The sequence below is a fragment of the Jaculus jaculus genome, chromosome 1 (assembly GCF_020740685.1).
Source record: "Jaculus jaculus isolate mJacJac1 chromosome 1, mJacJac1.mat.Y.cur, whole genome shotgun sequence".
In the NCBI taxonomy this organism is placed as follows: domain Eukaryota; kingdom Metazoa; phylum Chordata; class Mammalia; order Rodentia; family Dipodidae; genus Jaculus; species Jaculus jaculus.
In genome coordinates, this window is record NC_059102.1 from 223765199 (window position 1) to 223779260 (window position 14062).

The window sequence follows — 14062 nt, forward strand, 5'->3', positions numbered from 1 at the left end:
CCGTCGCCGTGGCCATCGGCGGCCCGCGCTCCGGCACCCCGAGCATCGTCCGCTCCGGCGGGAGCCGCACTTCTCGCCGCGATGCCCTCCGCGCGCTGTTCCGGGAAGCGCGCCCCTGTCAGCGCGCGCGCTGCCCTTAAAGCGGCGATGGCGATGGGGCCCGCCGTCGGGAACGCGGGCCGGACGCGCAGGCGCAGTGCCCGCGACTGGGGTTGGGGTGGCTCACCTGAGTTGGGGCACGCCGGGGACGCAGCTGCAGGGACACTCTGCGACCAAAGCTCAGCTAAGCACCTCGGGCTGATCCACGGAGCCTCAGACCGTCTCGCCGGCTGTGGCGTCACTCTCAGAACCATCCGCACGCTACACGCGTGGGGGTCGCGCACGCGGATGCGATCCACACGCACGCACAGTGGTCGGCAGTGGGCCGTGGAGATGCACTCCGTCGCGTCACCTTAGCTGAGGCAGGAGAATGGCCGCGAGTTTGAAATGAACCTCCTTTTTAGTGAGAAGTCTCCAAAAAAATAAATAAATAAATAAATAAAAAGGCACTTGGAAGGCTGAGGCAGGGGAATCAGTAGTTCGAAGCCAACCTTGGCTTCAAACCCTGGCTCAAAAATCTAAAACCAAGGCTGGAGAGATGGCTTGGCGGTTGAGGCTTTTGCCTGCAAAGCCGAAGGACCCCGTTTCGATTCTCCAGGACCCACGTAAGCTAGATGCACAAGGTGGCGCATGCATCTGGAGTTCGTTTGCAGTGGCTGGATACCTGGCGCGCGCCCATTCTCTCCCTTCCTCTCTCTCAAATAAATAAAATGTATTTTTTTAAAAAATCTAAAACCAGGATAATAGTGTGGAGTACACTAATCCCAGCGTTTGGGAGATACTGAGGTAGAAGGCTTGGAATGAGCTCAAGGGTAGCCTGGGCTAGAGTGAGAGCCTGTTTAAAAATAAAATGCTAGCCGGGCGTGTTGGGGCACGCCTTTAATCCCAGCACTTGGGAGGCAGAGGTAAGAGGATCGCTGCGAGTTCGAGGTCACCCTGAGAATAAATAGTGAATTCCAGGTCAGCCTGGGCTAGAGTGAGACCCTTCCTCCAAAAAAACAGTAACAACAGTAATAATAACAAAATGTTAAAAACCAATAATAATAAGGATGAGAGGAAAAAAAGAATGACAAATTCTTAGCCTTTAATCCCAGCATTCGCGAGGCAGAGGAGGTAGAAGGATAGACATGAGTTCCAGGCCAGCCTGGACTACAGAGTGAGTTCCAGGTCAGCCTGGGCTACAGTGAGATTTTGCCAAAAATAAAAAGTGGAGGCTGGGGAGGTGGTTCAGTGGTTAAAGGCACTTGCTTGAAAAGCCTGCTGGACCAACTTCAATGCTCAGCACCCACGTAAATGCCAGACCCACGCAGTTACTTTGCAGCCTCAAGAGCCCCCGACACGCTCATTCTCTTTCTTCCTGTAAGACTCCCAGCTATGCCCAAGGCCACTGGGAGGCGCCGGCCGAGCTTCCTGAGTGCAGTCTGCTCGACGCTTGGTGTTTCGCTGAAGCCCCCCATAAGAGCTCCACAGTTTTGGGGATACCCAGGACACACACAGCGCCACCCCAGGGTACAGCTGGCCCTGCCTTTCAGCCGCGGGGTAGCCAGCTGCAAGTGGGGCACCCTTTTTTCCTTTTTGAGACAGGGTCACATGTAGCCCAGGCTGGCCTCCATGGACGACCTTGAGCTCCTGATCCTCCTCCCTCCGCGGGCTTCTTCCCCGGGTGTCACGCAGGTCATGAGTGCAGGGGTGCGTGCAGGCTGCCGGAATGCAAGCCAGTGATCGCCGACCGGGGCTGTCGTGGTTTTTCCAGCGCGTGGTCGAGTGCGAGTGCGTTCGACAGCCCCCAGGGACGACCCTTTGTGCAATGCCTCGCGCACCCCGTGGGGCGCGCGTGCGTGACAGAACGGAAGTTTCCCCCGGGTGACCCCTCCGAAGGCGCCTCTCTACCCCCCACAGGGGTCGGCGGGAAGTCGGGTGCCTCCGCCTCGAGGGCCGTTTCCGGTCCAGCCCGCCGCCCCTCCCGCGGCTTCCGGCCGCCCACGGGCACAGCACTTTGCAGCACTGAAGTCCCCACTCGTGGGCACGGGCCGCCCTGGTTACCCACTCGTCTCGAGCTAGGCCCGGGGACCCAGCCGGGACACGGTGCCGTCACTCGTGGGGGGCAGACAGTCACAAGTCTGCAGGATGATTCCAGAGAGTGCCACACGCTGGGGAGGGGAACACGGGCAACTGAGGGATGGAGGCGCCGGCGCGCTTCCCAAGGCAACCGTGGGAGCAGCCCGGGGCAGCGGGCGCGCCGGCGGAACGGTCAGAGAATAGGGCCTCAGGGAGCCCAGCCCCGGGGCCGCCCCACACCCCCCAGAGACGAGCAGTCGCGGCCAGGGCTGCGAAGGGAAGGGACGGACTGGAAGACATAGAAGCACTATGCCCCTAAGGCGGCAGCGGAGAGCGCAGGGGTGCTGAAGGCGGAGCAGGCCAGCTGCTGCGCGGCGCGGGGGAGGGCGCAGGAGCCCACCCACGGGCTGCACGGGTGAGCTGAGAGTTGTTTCCGGAGCCGGGAGAGTCTGCAGCCTCTACGGTGACGGGGAGCGGCCACGGCGGGTTGATGACGACTCAGAAAACCCTGCTAAGACATGAGAAAACTTTAAAACAAGGCTGCTGATCCGGGTCCCCTGTGCTTTCTCTCCCGAGTGAACTTCAGGCCAGTGAGAGATTCCATTCCTTTATATTTATTTATTTACTTAAGAGAGAGAAGAAGAGAGAGAATGGGCATGCCAGGGCCTCCAGCCACTGCAAACAAACTCCAGATGCATGCGCCGCCTTGTGCATCTGGCTAACGTGGGTCCTGGGAAATCGAACCTGGGTCCTATGGCTTCTCAGGCAAACACACCTTAACCGCTAAGCCATCCCTCCAGCCCCATTTCTTTAATTTTATTTATTTATCTTATCTTTTGGTTCTTTGAGGTAGGGTCTTGCTAGTTAACCTGGAATTCACTGTGTAGTCTCAAGGTGGGCTTGAACTCACAGAGATCCTCTTACCTCTTCCTCCCGAGTGCTGGGATTAAAGGCGTGCGCCAACGCCCGGCCTCTATTTATTTGCAAGCAGAGAGAGAGAGCGCGTGCAAATGGGCGTGCTGGGGGGCTTCTAGCACTGCAAATGAATTCCAAGGACGTGCGGCACTTTGTGCATCTGACTTTACATGGTTACTGGGGGATTGAGCCCAGGATGTCAGGATTTGCCAGCAAACGTTTTAATCGCTGACCATCGCTCCAACTCAAGAGACACCATTTCAAAGGAAGTGGAGGGCTGGCGCGATGGCTCTGCGGTTAAGGCACTTGACAATGCCCATGTAAAGCCAGATGTATAAAATGACACATGGATCTGGAATTCGTTTGCAGCACCTAGAAGCCCTAATACACCCATTCTCTTTATCTTTACTTAAAAAGAAATAAAATATATATTAGAGAGATGGCTTAGCAGTTAAGGCACTTGCCTGCGAAGCTGAAGGACCGAGGTTCGATTCCACTAGATCCACGTAAAGCCAGTACAAAGTAGCACATGTGTCTGGCATTTGCCGTGCCTGGAAGCCATGGCATGCCCATTCTCTATCTGCCTCTTTCCCTCTCACCTCTCTATCTCCTCTCAAATAAATAAAATTAGAAATCCCAGCTGGACGTGGTGGAGACCCTACCTCTGGGAGGGGCGAAACATACTCAGTGCTTGGGATACGTTCTAAGCATGCAATAAGCACTGATGGTGCCTTCTTCTGCTGCACAATTGTGGGTGGTTTAGGGTGTGCCTGTTTTCAGAGGGCACAGGGTAGCTAGGACTGCAGTTCCGGAAGGGGCCGCGCAGTGGCAGCAGAGAGCAAAGCACCGCGTATGCGATCCTCCACCCTTTTTTAAAAAAAAAATTGTTGTTCATTTTTATTTATTTATTTGAGAGCCACACAGAGAGAAAGAGGCAGATATATATAGAGAATGGGCGCGCCAGGGCCTCCAGCCACTGAAGACGAACTCCAGACGCGTGTGCCCCCTTGTGCATCTGGCTAACGTGGGTCCTGGAGAATCGAGCCTCGAACTGGGGTCCTTAGGCTTCACAGGCAAGCATTTAACCGCTAAGCCATCTCTCCAGCCCCCTCCGCCCTCTTGATGGATCAGGGTATTCCAGAGGTCCCACGTTTTTCTAGGTAGGGTCTCACTGTAACTCAGGCTGACCTGGAATTCACTATGGAGTCTTAGGGTGGCCTTGAACTCTCAGAGACCCTCTTACCTCTGCCTCCTGAGTGCTGGGATTAAAGGAGTGCGTCACCACACCTGGCTAGACATCCCACTTTGGGGGGGGGGTCGATCTTCCGAGGTAGGGTCTTGCTCTAGCCCAGGCTGACCTGGAATTCACAATGTAGTTTCAGGCTGGCCTGGAACTCAAAGCGATCCTTCCGACTCTGCAAGGGATTCAAGGTGTACACCACCACATCCCACAAGACTTTTAACAACACATTGCTTGTTTTAATTTTTATTTATTTGAGAGAGAGGGAACAGGCATGCCAGGGCCTCTAGCCATTGCAAACTCCAGACACATGTGCCTCTTTGTGCAGCTGGCTTATGTGGGTACCAGGGAATTAAACCTGGGTCCTTAGGCTTCGCAGGCAAGCGCCTTCACAGGCAAGCACCTTCACCACTAAGCCATCTCTCCAGCCCCTTTTCTTGTGTGTGTGTGTGTGTTTTTTTTCCAGGCAGGTTCTCACTCTATCCTGGGCTGACCTGGACCTCACAGCAATCCTCCTCACTCAGCCTCCCATGGACTGTGGTAGGAAAGAAGCTAAAAGTTAACTTGAGTCAGTGAGTTAATGTAAGAGTTCATTGATGGGCCAGGCGTGGTGGTGCATACCTTTAACCCCAGCACTTGGGAGGAAGAGGTAGAAGGATTGCTGTTAGTTCGAGGCCACCCTGAAATGACATAGTGAACTCCAGGTCAGCCTGAGCTAGAGCGAGATCCTACCTCAAAAAAATAAATAAATAATAATAATAATAATAGAGGGCTGGAGAGATGGTTTAGCGGTTAAGTGCTTGCCTGTGAAGCCTAAGAACACCCGTTCGATGCTCAATTCCCCAGGACCCACGTTAGCCAGATGCACAAGGGGGCACATGCGTCTGGAGTTCATTTGCAGTGGCTGGAGGCCCTCGCGCGCCCATTCTCTCTCTTTCTCTTTATCTGCCTGTTTCTCTGTCACTCTCAAATAAATAAAATAAACAAAAAAATTTTTTTTAAATAGAGTTCATTGCTGAGGAGCTGAAATTTAGCAGATGGAAAATCCCAAAGAGAGAATTGTCCAGAAAGGGCCCAGAAGGATGATAAAAAGGAAAGATAGTTTAGGCTAAAACCAAGTAAAATTGAGTTCATTGTTAGGGTGGCCAGACTACAGAAATGACAGATATGCAAATTGACACATCTTGTTTGTTCACTTAACCCTGCTCTTGGCTATGAAAACTATAAAATGGAAATAAAATCTCAGCTTGGGGGGGCAGAGTTCTTTTTTTTTTTTTTTCATGGTGGCATATGCCTTTATTTCCATCACTTGGGAGACAGAGGTAGAAGAATTTCCCTGAGTTCAAACCACCCTGAGACTATATGAGTTCCAGGTCAACCTGGGCTAGAGTAAGACCCTAACTTGAGAAACAACAATTTAAAAAAAATCATAGAAGATATATATTTAGTATAGATAATTCAAAAGTAAATTAAAATGTAGAGGTAAATACATGAAAAAGCATAACAATCACCTATAATATTCTAAAAACCTAGAGAAATAACACCACTGAAGTTTGGAAACATATTTTTAAGGCCACTTCTTTAAGCATACACATACACACACATCCTTACTGTATGAAACATGCAGTCATACTGAGCTGATTTTTTTTTTTTTGCAATTGAAACAAAAACTTTAAAAAAATATTTATTTATTTGTGAAAGAGTCAGAGAGAGAGACAGAGAGAGGGAGGGAGAGAGAGGATGGATGTGCCAGAGCCTCCAGCCATTGCAAATGAACTCCAGATGCATGCATGCGCCACCTTGTGCATCTGGCTTCCGTGGGTCCTGGGGAATCGAAGCTGGATACTTTGGCTTTGCAGGCGACTGTCTTAACTGTTAATCCATCCCTCCAGCCCGAAACAAAAACTTTTAGCCAGTGCCAACTGTGGCAGTTTGAATGAGATGGCCTCCATAGGCTCATGTGTTGTCATGGCTTAGGAGGCCTTGGCTGGTGGCACTTGGTGAGGTAGAGCTTTGCTGGAGGAGGTGTTACTGGGGGGTGGGCCTGAAGAGCGGGGGGTGGGGTGGGGGGGATGGCAGAGTTCTTTAGAGCACTATCTCAAGCTCCTTGGTCCCTGGATAATAAACTCTACTTTCCCTCATCCTGGCATTGGAGTGATCTTTTCAGAGAATTTCGGGCTGGAGGGCTAGCTTAGCGGTTAAGGCGTTTGCCTGCAAAGTCAAAGGATCCCAGTTCTGTTCCCCAGGACCCACATAAGCCAGATGCACAAGGAGGCGTATGCATCTGGAATTTGCAGTGGCTTGGGGCCCTGGTGCGTCCATTCTCTCTGCCTCTTTCTCTCCCTCAAATAAATAAATAAATACATTTTAGAAAAGGAATTTCTACCACAGGATCATAGGTGGCACCACCACACCTGTTTTAATTTACTTTCATGATCACTGCATGTCTTTTCTGGAATCGCAGCTCCTCAAAGAAGAGACAGTAAATATTCATGGAAGGAATGAGTTCTTACCCAATATAAAGAAGTTTAAAAAAAAAAAAAAGCACACCTGTCAATCCAGCAACTCCAGAAGTGTAGGCAGGAAGATCATACCTCCCAGCCAAGCCCCTCTCACTGGAATTCTAGCTGGGGAGCCCACCTCCAAGCCACGCCCCCTCCACACTGGGATCGGAGGCGGGGCTCTACCTCCCAGCCACACCCCCAACCCCTGCAGGAGGCTCCAGCAAGCTGCACCTGTGTAGGTCTTGGGAAAGGCCTAACCAAAGCTCTTGCACTGTGGTTCAGAACACTCCCCAGAGAGCCCTGCGGCTGGTTTTCAGATCCAGTCCAAGCCAAGAAATGCAGTCATGCAAATGGGACATGCTAGGCTGGCTAACCATGGCTTTTTGATGTCATAATTTATTTACAAGTGGCTTCGTGGGGGTACATGTCTGTCATACCAGCATTGGGGGAGGATTGAGAGTTCCAAGCCAATATCCTCTATGAAAACTAAATCATGCTTCAGCATTTTTTACCTTCTAAATTCAACTTTTGTGCAATGGTAGACTATATTTAACCTGACCCTTCATCACAGGTCACAGCTCTTATGACGGTCATTCTGAGGCCCCACCCACCCACCAAAGGCAAACTTCAGGCTTATGTTCACACAGGTCTCTGGTTCCAGTCCTCATTACCACCCTTCAGGGCTACCCTATTGACCACCCTGTCATTACTGCCCTCTTGTGGACAAGGCACAGAGGTTAAGGCACTGGGTCACAGGGCTGCAGATTTGCTGAGCAGACACCTGTTGAATAAACGCCTGTTGGCTCATGTTCAAAGGTTTTTATTTTAAGTCTGTCCAGGTAGAACATTTGGTTGTCATTCCTGCCTTTGGTCCAGACCTCTGGCTACCAAGTCCCTGGAGAGGACATTTCCAGCTGCTGTCATAGAGGTGACAGGAAACCAAGAAAGTGTAACATGACCTAGGGCCTGGCCCAAGGAAGGGCTGCGGAGTGGGTAGGATAGATAGGGTGCATTAGACTGTTAGTGCAGTAAAGGGAGTGAAAAAGGGTCCCTAAATGGCTCAGCAGACATGAACCTACTGACTGGGTACCAACAGCATGTAAGGCTTCAGGGGCCTGGCAGCTTCAGAACAGGACAGTTAGAAGGGCTTGGGGACATTTGGTCAATGGGTCTAAATTGTGAGGTCACACATTGGGGTGTTGGGTGGTCCCAAGATCTCTTAGGGTTTTTCTTTGTATCACTAAAGGTTCTAGGAAATTGAGTGTCTCTGGGGGCTCTTTTTTTTTTTTTTTTTTTTTGAGCCCAAGTTTCTTTACTCTTTTTTTAAAATTTTTATTAGCATTTTCCATGATTATAAAAAAGTCCCGTGTCAATTCCCTCCCCCCCACTTTCTCCTTTGAAATTCCATTCTCCATCATATTACCTCCCCATAACAATCATTGTACTTACATATATACAATATCAACCTATTAAGTACCCTCCTCCCTTCCTTTCTCTTCCCTTTATGTCTCCTTTTTAACTTACTGGCCTCTGCTACTAAGTATTTTCATTCTCACGCAGAAGCCCAGTCATCTGTAGCTAGGATCCACATATGAGAGAGAACATGTGGCGCTTGGCTTTCTGGGCCTGGGTTACCTGACTTAGTATAATCCTTTCCAGGTCCATCCATTTTTCTACAAATGTCATAACTTCAATTTTCTTTACCGCTGAGTAGAACTCCATTGTATAAATGTGCCACATCTTCATTATCCACTCATCAGTTGAGGGACATCTAGGCTGGTTCCATTTACCAGCTATTATAAATTGAGCAGCAATAAGCATGGTTGAGCACGTACTTCTAAGAAAATGAGATGAGTCCTTAGGATATATGCCTAGGAGTGCTATAGCTGGGTCATATGGTAGATCAATCTTTAGCTGTTTTAGGAACCTCCACACTGATTTCCACAATGGCTGGACCAGATTGCATTCCCACCAGCAGTGTAGAAGGGTTCCTCTCTTTCCACATCCCCGCCAACATTTATGATCATTTGTTTTCATGATGGTGGACAATCTGACAGGAGTGAGATGGAATCTCAATGTAGTTTTAATCTGCATTTCCTTGATGATTAGTGACATAGAACATTTTTTTAGATGTTTATATGCCATTAGTATTTCTTCCTCTGGGAATGCTCTATTTAGCTCCATAGCCCATTTTTTGATTGGCTTGTTTGATTCCTTATTATTTAACTTTTTGAGTTCTTTGTATATCCTAGATATTAATCCTCTATCAGATATATAGCTGGCGAAGATTTTTTTCCCATTCTGTAGGTGGCCTCTTTGCTTTTTTCACTGTGTCCTTTGCAGTGCAAAATCTTTGTAATTTCATGAGGTCCCAGTGATTAATCTGTGGTTTTATTGTCTGAGCAATTGGGGTTGTATTCAGAAAGTCTTTGCCAAGACCAATATGGTCTCTGGGGGCTCTTTCAATATCTTTGGGTGTCTATGAGGATCTTGAGGTGTTTTGGAGGCCTCTGGGGGGTTACATGGGATATTTTCAAGTGTCTCCGGGTCTTATACTCTTTGGGTATTTGGAGATACCTCAAGATTTCTAGGGGTCTCGGGGACATTTCTGTCTTTTGTCTGGGATACCTCCAAGGTATCCAGAGGTCCCTGCGAGTAGTTAGGTCCTGCCTGGACCTGGCAAGACAGGCAGGCCAGAGAGGATCCTAGAGCTGTCCCCTTCCCTCAGACCTTGATAGTCCAGGGCTCATTTCATGTCAGTACTTCCACACTTTGGAACCCAGGGCTGAGCTTTCCAGTCCCCCAAACCCTTGACCTAGGCCAAAGCCCTCTCATGCCACCGCTTGAGTGCTGCCAGCCATGCCCTCCTCCCCACGTCGGGCTTTTCTGAGGTGTCCACTCAGATTCCAAGCAGCCTATGGGCCTCAGTGGATCCCCAGGTCATGGGCCCCAGAGTCACATTGAAATGGATCCCCCCCACAAGATAGGTAACTAATCATTAACATAGGGGAGACCCAGCAGAGAAGCAGGGACAAGCCACTAAGGGGTGCTTCTAGTTCAGGGTTCTGCCTGGGAAGAGCTCCCACCTGCTGGTCTGGGCCTGCCTCAACCAGTAGCAGCAGATCTACTGGGAAAGAATTCCCCCCACCACACACACACACAAAGGAGGTGGAGAAGGAGGGAAACTGCGCTAGCCTCCAGGAGAGACCCCAGAACAGATCTCACTTCACAGTCCTAGGCTCCACTGCAGCCCACAGGAAGGCTCCTGGGAAATCCTACTTCAAGGCACCAGGTAGTGGGTAACACTGAGTATTCAAGCCTGAGTGGGCTTTCTCCCTGTACATGCCTGACCAATTGCTATGAACAGGTAACCACCACACTCCTGTTGAGCCTGCCACACCAGCCCTGCAGCCCTAGAGCCCCGGTGCTAGTCACACTTCAATGTCCCCAGACAGTGAATAGCAATGGGAGAACAGGGCCCTGTCTGGACATGGAGCAGGAACAGGGCAGGCCACCCAGGATCATCCCCAGACCTGCCTGGAGGCTACATATAGGAAGGACCCTGCTCAGGCTCAAGTGTACCCAGCCCAATCACACCAATAGACCACCTTCCCACTCCCACTTTGACCAAAGCTAACCAGGCTACATAGCACAGGCACCAGGTAAGCTACAATTGCTGCACTCTTAGCAAAACAAGGGACTTTCTAGAGGTGGACAAACCCCAGTGCAAAACAACACGAGACACGAAGCCAAGAGATGCCCACCGAAAATGCCTTGTCCCACTGACAGAAAGCTGAAGAAACCATTCTACGTGCAGTTAAATGGGAGAAAGAGATACCACCAGTGAAGATACTCAACAGTGGACAATGCAAGCCTTATAATTGGCCAGCCAAATGAACCAACGGGTGCAATAGTGGTGCGTCTATCATGGTGAAAACCACCTGCCCTCCAAGTGGACTGGAGGCCCACTCCATGGGAGGGAATACAACCCTGATACTGAAAACTTAAAACAGGAGTAGTCATGAGCCCTAGGGGTGTAACATCTGCTGATGTCTGGAAAAATGAATATACTATGCTTATCAAACTGCCCAGTAAGCACTTCTCTTAATATTCATACCCTTATATTAATGCTATGCTCACTTTGGGTAGAGAATCCTCTCTTTTCCCATGGCAGTGACCTTGGGATGAGTCAGAGGTATCATTGTGCTGGAAAGAAGTGACTAGAGTACTGAGTAACATTTTGATCACACCTTCCAAGGCTCAGGGTCTAATGTGTCGGAAAGAATGTAAGAGCCAATGGAAGGGTAGGACTCCTTACAATGTGCTCCCTCCAGACATAAAATGGCCTGGATATCCATGACCTCATAGTGCCTGACACTACCTACACAAGACCATCATAAGAGGAGGAAAAGATCATGACATGAAAATAAAAGACAGACTGATTGAGATGGGGTGGGGATAGGATGGAGAATGGAATTTCAAAGAGGAAAGTGGGGGAAGGGAGGGTATTACCATGGGATTTTTTTGTTGTTGTTCATTTTATTTATTTATTTATTTATTTGAGAGCGACAGACACAGAGAGAAAGACAGATAGAGGGAGAGAGAGAATGGGCGCGCCAGGGCTTCCAGCCACTGCAAACGAACTCCAGATGCGTGCGCCCCCTTGTGCATCTAGCTAACGTGGGTCCTGGGGAACCGAGCCTCGAACCGGGGTCCTTAGGCTTCACAGGCAAGCACTTAACCACTAAGCCATCTCTCCAGCCCACCATGGGATTTTTTTATAATCATGGAAAATGTTAATAAAAATTGAGAAAAAAAAAAAGAATGCCTTGTCCCATGCTGGAAACTGCCAATGAAAACAGATGATACTCTACATATGGAACCCCAAAGAAAACCATGATAAGTATATCTAACATTCAATGGGACTGTGAACAATGAGCTGGATGAAATGAAAGAGAAGCAACAAAAAACTGAAGAGAGGGCTGGTTAAGGTGCTTGCCTGCAAAGCCAAAGGACCCAGGTTCTATTCCCCAGTACTCATGTAAGTGGCACATACTTCTGGAGCTTGTTTGCAGTGGCTGGAGGCCCTGACACATCCATTCTGTTTATGGGGGAGTAAAGTAAATAAAAAATTTAAAAAAGAGAGAGAACTAAAGCCGGGCATGGTGGTGCACACCTTTAATCCCAGCACTCAGAGGCACAGGTAGGAGAATTGCCATGAGTTCAAGGCCACCCTGTGACTACAGAGTGAATCTCTGTCAGCCTGGGCTAGAGTGAAACCCTACCTCGAAAAACCAAAAAAAAAGTGTTTTTTTGTTTGTTTGTTTTGTTTTTTACTTTATTTATTTATGAGAAAGAGAGGGGTCGGGGAGAATGGGTGCACCAGGGCCTCCAGCCACTGCAAATGAACTCTAGATGCATGTGCCACCTTGTGCATCTGGCTTAAGTGGGTCCTGGGAATCAAACGGGTCCTTAGGCTTCACAAGCAACTGCTTTTTTTGTTTGTTTGTTTGTTTGTTTATTTGAGAGAGAAAGGCAGATAGAGAGAAAGAGAGAGAGAATAGGCGCGCCAGGGCCTCCAGCCACCTAAGCCATCTCTTCAGCCCCACAGGTTAGCGGTTAAGCACTTGCCTGTGAAGCCTTAGGACCCCAGTTAGAGGTTTAATTCCCCAGGACCCGTTAGCCAGATGCACAAGGTGGTGCGTGCATCTGGAATTCGTTTGCAGTGGCTTGAGGCCCTGCCACACCCATTGTCTACTTATCTGTCGCTCTCAAATTAAAAAAAAAAAATACATGTGAACAGAATATGAAGGAGTTGTGGAATACCTTTAAAAGACCAAATATCCAGGTCATGGGCATACAAGAAAGGGAAGAAATACAGCCAGAGGCATAGAGAACATCTTTAACAAAATTATTGAAGAAAATTTTCCTAATCTCACAAAACAGAGACCCATCCAGATACAGGAGACACATAGAAAATGCTCAACACTAAAAAAAAGTCCGGAACATTCCCTCCTCTTGAAGGAGAGCTGTCCCCATCAGCAGTGATTCTCATTCCCTTCCCCAGCCTCTGGCAGCCACAGATCTACTTCCTGTCTCTTGTGTCTCTTCCTGTGCTTCTTCTGGCTGACATTTAGTGTCAATGAGATGACACAGGGTGGCTCTTGTGTCAGTGACATGTTTTCTTATTGAATATATTTATTTAAGAGACAGAGAATAGGTACACCAGGGCTTTCTGCTGCTGCAAATGAACTCCAGATGCATGTGCCATCTGTGCATCTGGATTTAGTGAGTACTGGGGAATCCAACTGGGGCCATCAGGCTTTGCAAGCAAGTGCCTTAACCACTGAGCCATCTCTCCAGTCCCAGCATTATGGCTTTTGTCTGTTGTTTTGTTTTGTTGGCTTTTCAAGGTAGGGTTTCACTCTAGCCCAGGCTGACCTGGAATTCACTATGTAGTCTCAGGGTGGCCTCAAACTCACAGCGATCCGACCTCTGCCTCCTGAGTGCTGGGATTAAAGGCGTGCACCCCCACACCCGGCTCCAACATTATGTTTTTAAGGCCACTCCACATTGCAGCATGTCAATGCTCTGTTCCTTTTCAGAGCTGGGTAATCTTCCACCGGATGAACAGACCCTGCTTTTTCTTTTTTTTCGAGGTGCTTGAAAATTAATGGAGATGATAACCTGATACACAGATGAACAAAACAGGATTTGTGTATTCGGTTCTCATCCCCATTAATCTTCAAGCACTGGAACACCCAGAGTGAGGTTTCCAGGAGCAGCAACAAGGTCCTAACTACCCTCTCCTGTGCCTCATTTTGGCCTGCTCTGCAATCACCCCCCAGCAATGTTTGGTGTTGCCTGTATCCCCATTCCCCCCCCAAAAAAGTTCACTTGGTCACACTCCCTTGTATCTGACTCAGGCCACTGGATCACTCGGGGAACCTGACCTCTTTCCTACAACTGGGACATACCCTGTGGCTTTTGACGCTGCTCCTTCCCTGCTCACACATCTGCCTTAGCTCCCATTGGCCCCAGGACAGCCCGCTCCCCCTCCTTAGCCTGCCCACTCCACCAGTTTTTCCTTTTGTCTTCTCTATTCCTGTCAGCTATGCCTCTCCAGCCACAGGTTTTTGCTCTGGTCATGTCTTCTTGCGTTCCTTTCTACCCACCACTTCCGTTCATTGCCTAAGCCCCAGAATCAATGTCCTCTCCCAGAAGAGGTGGCCACAGCCTACTCCAG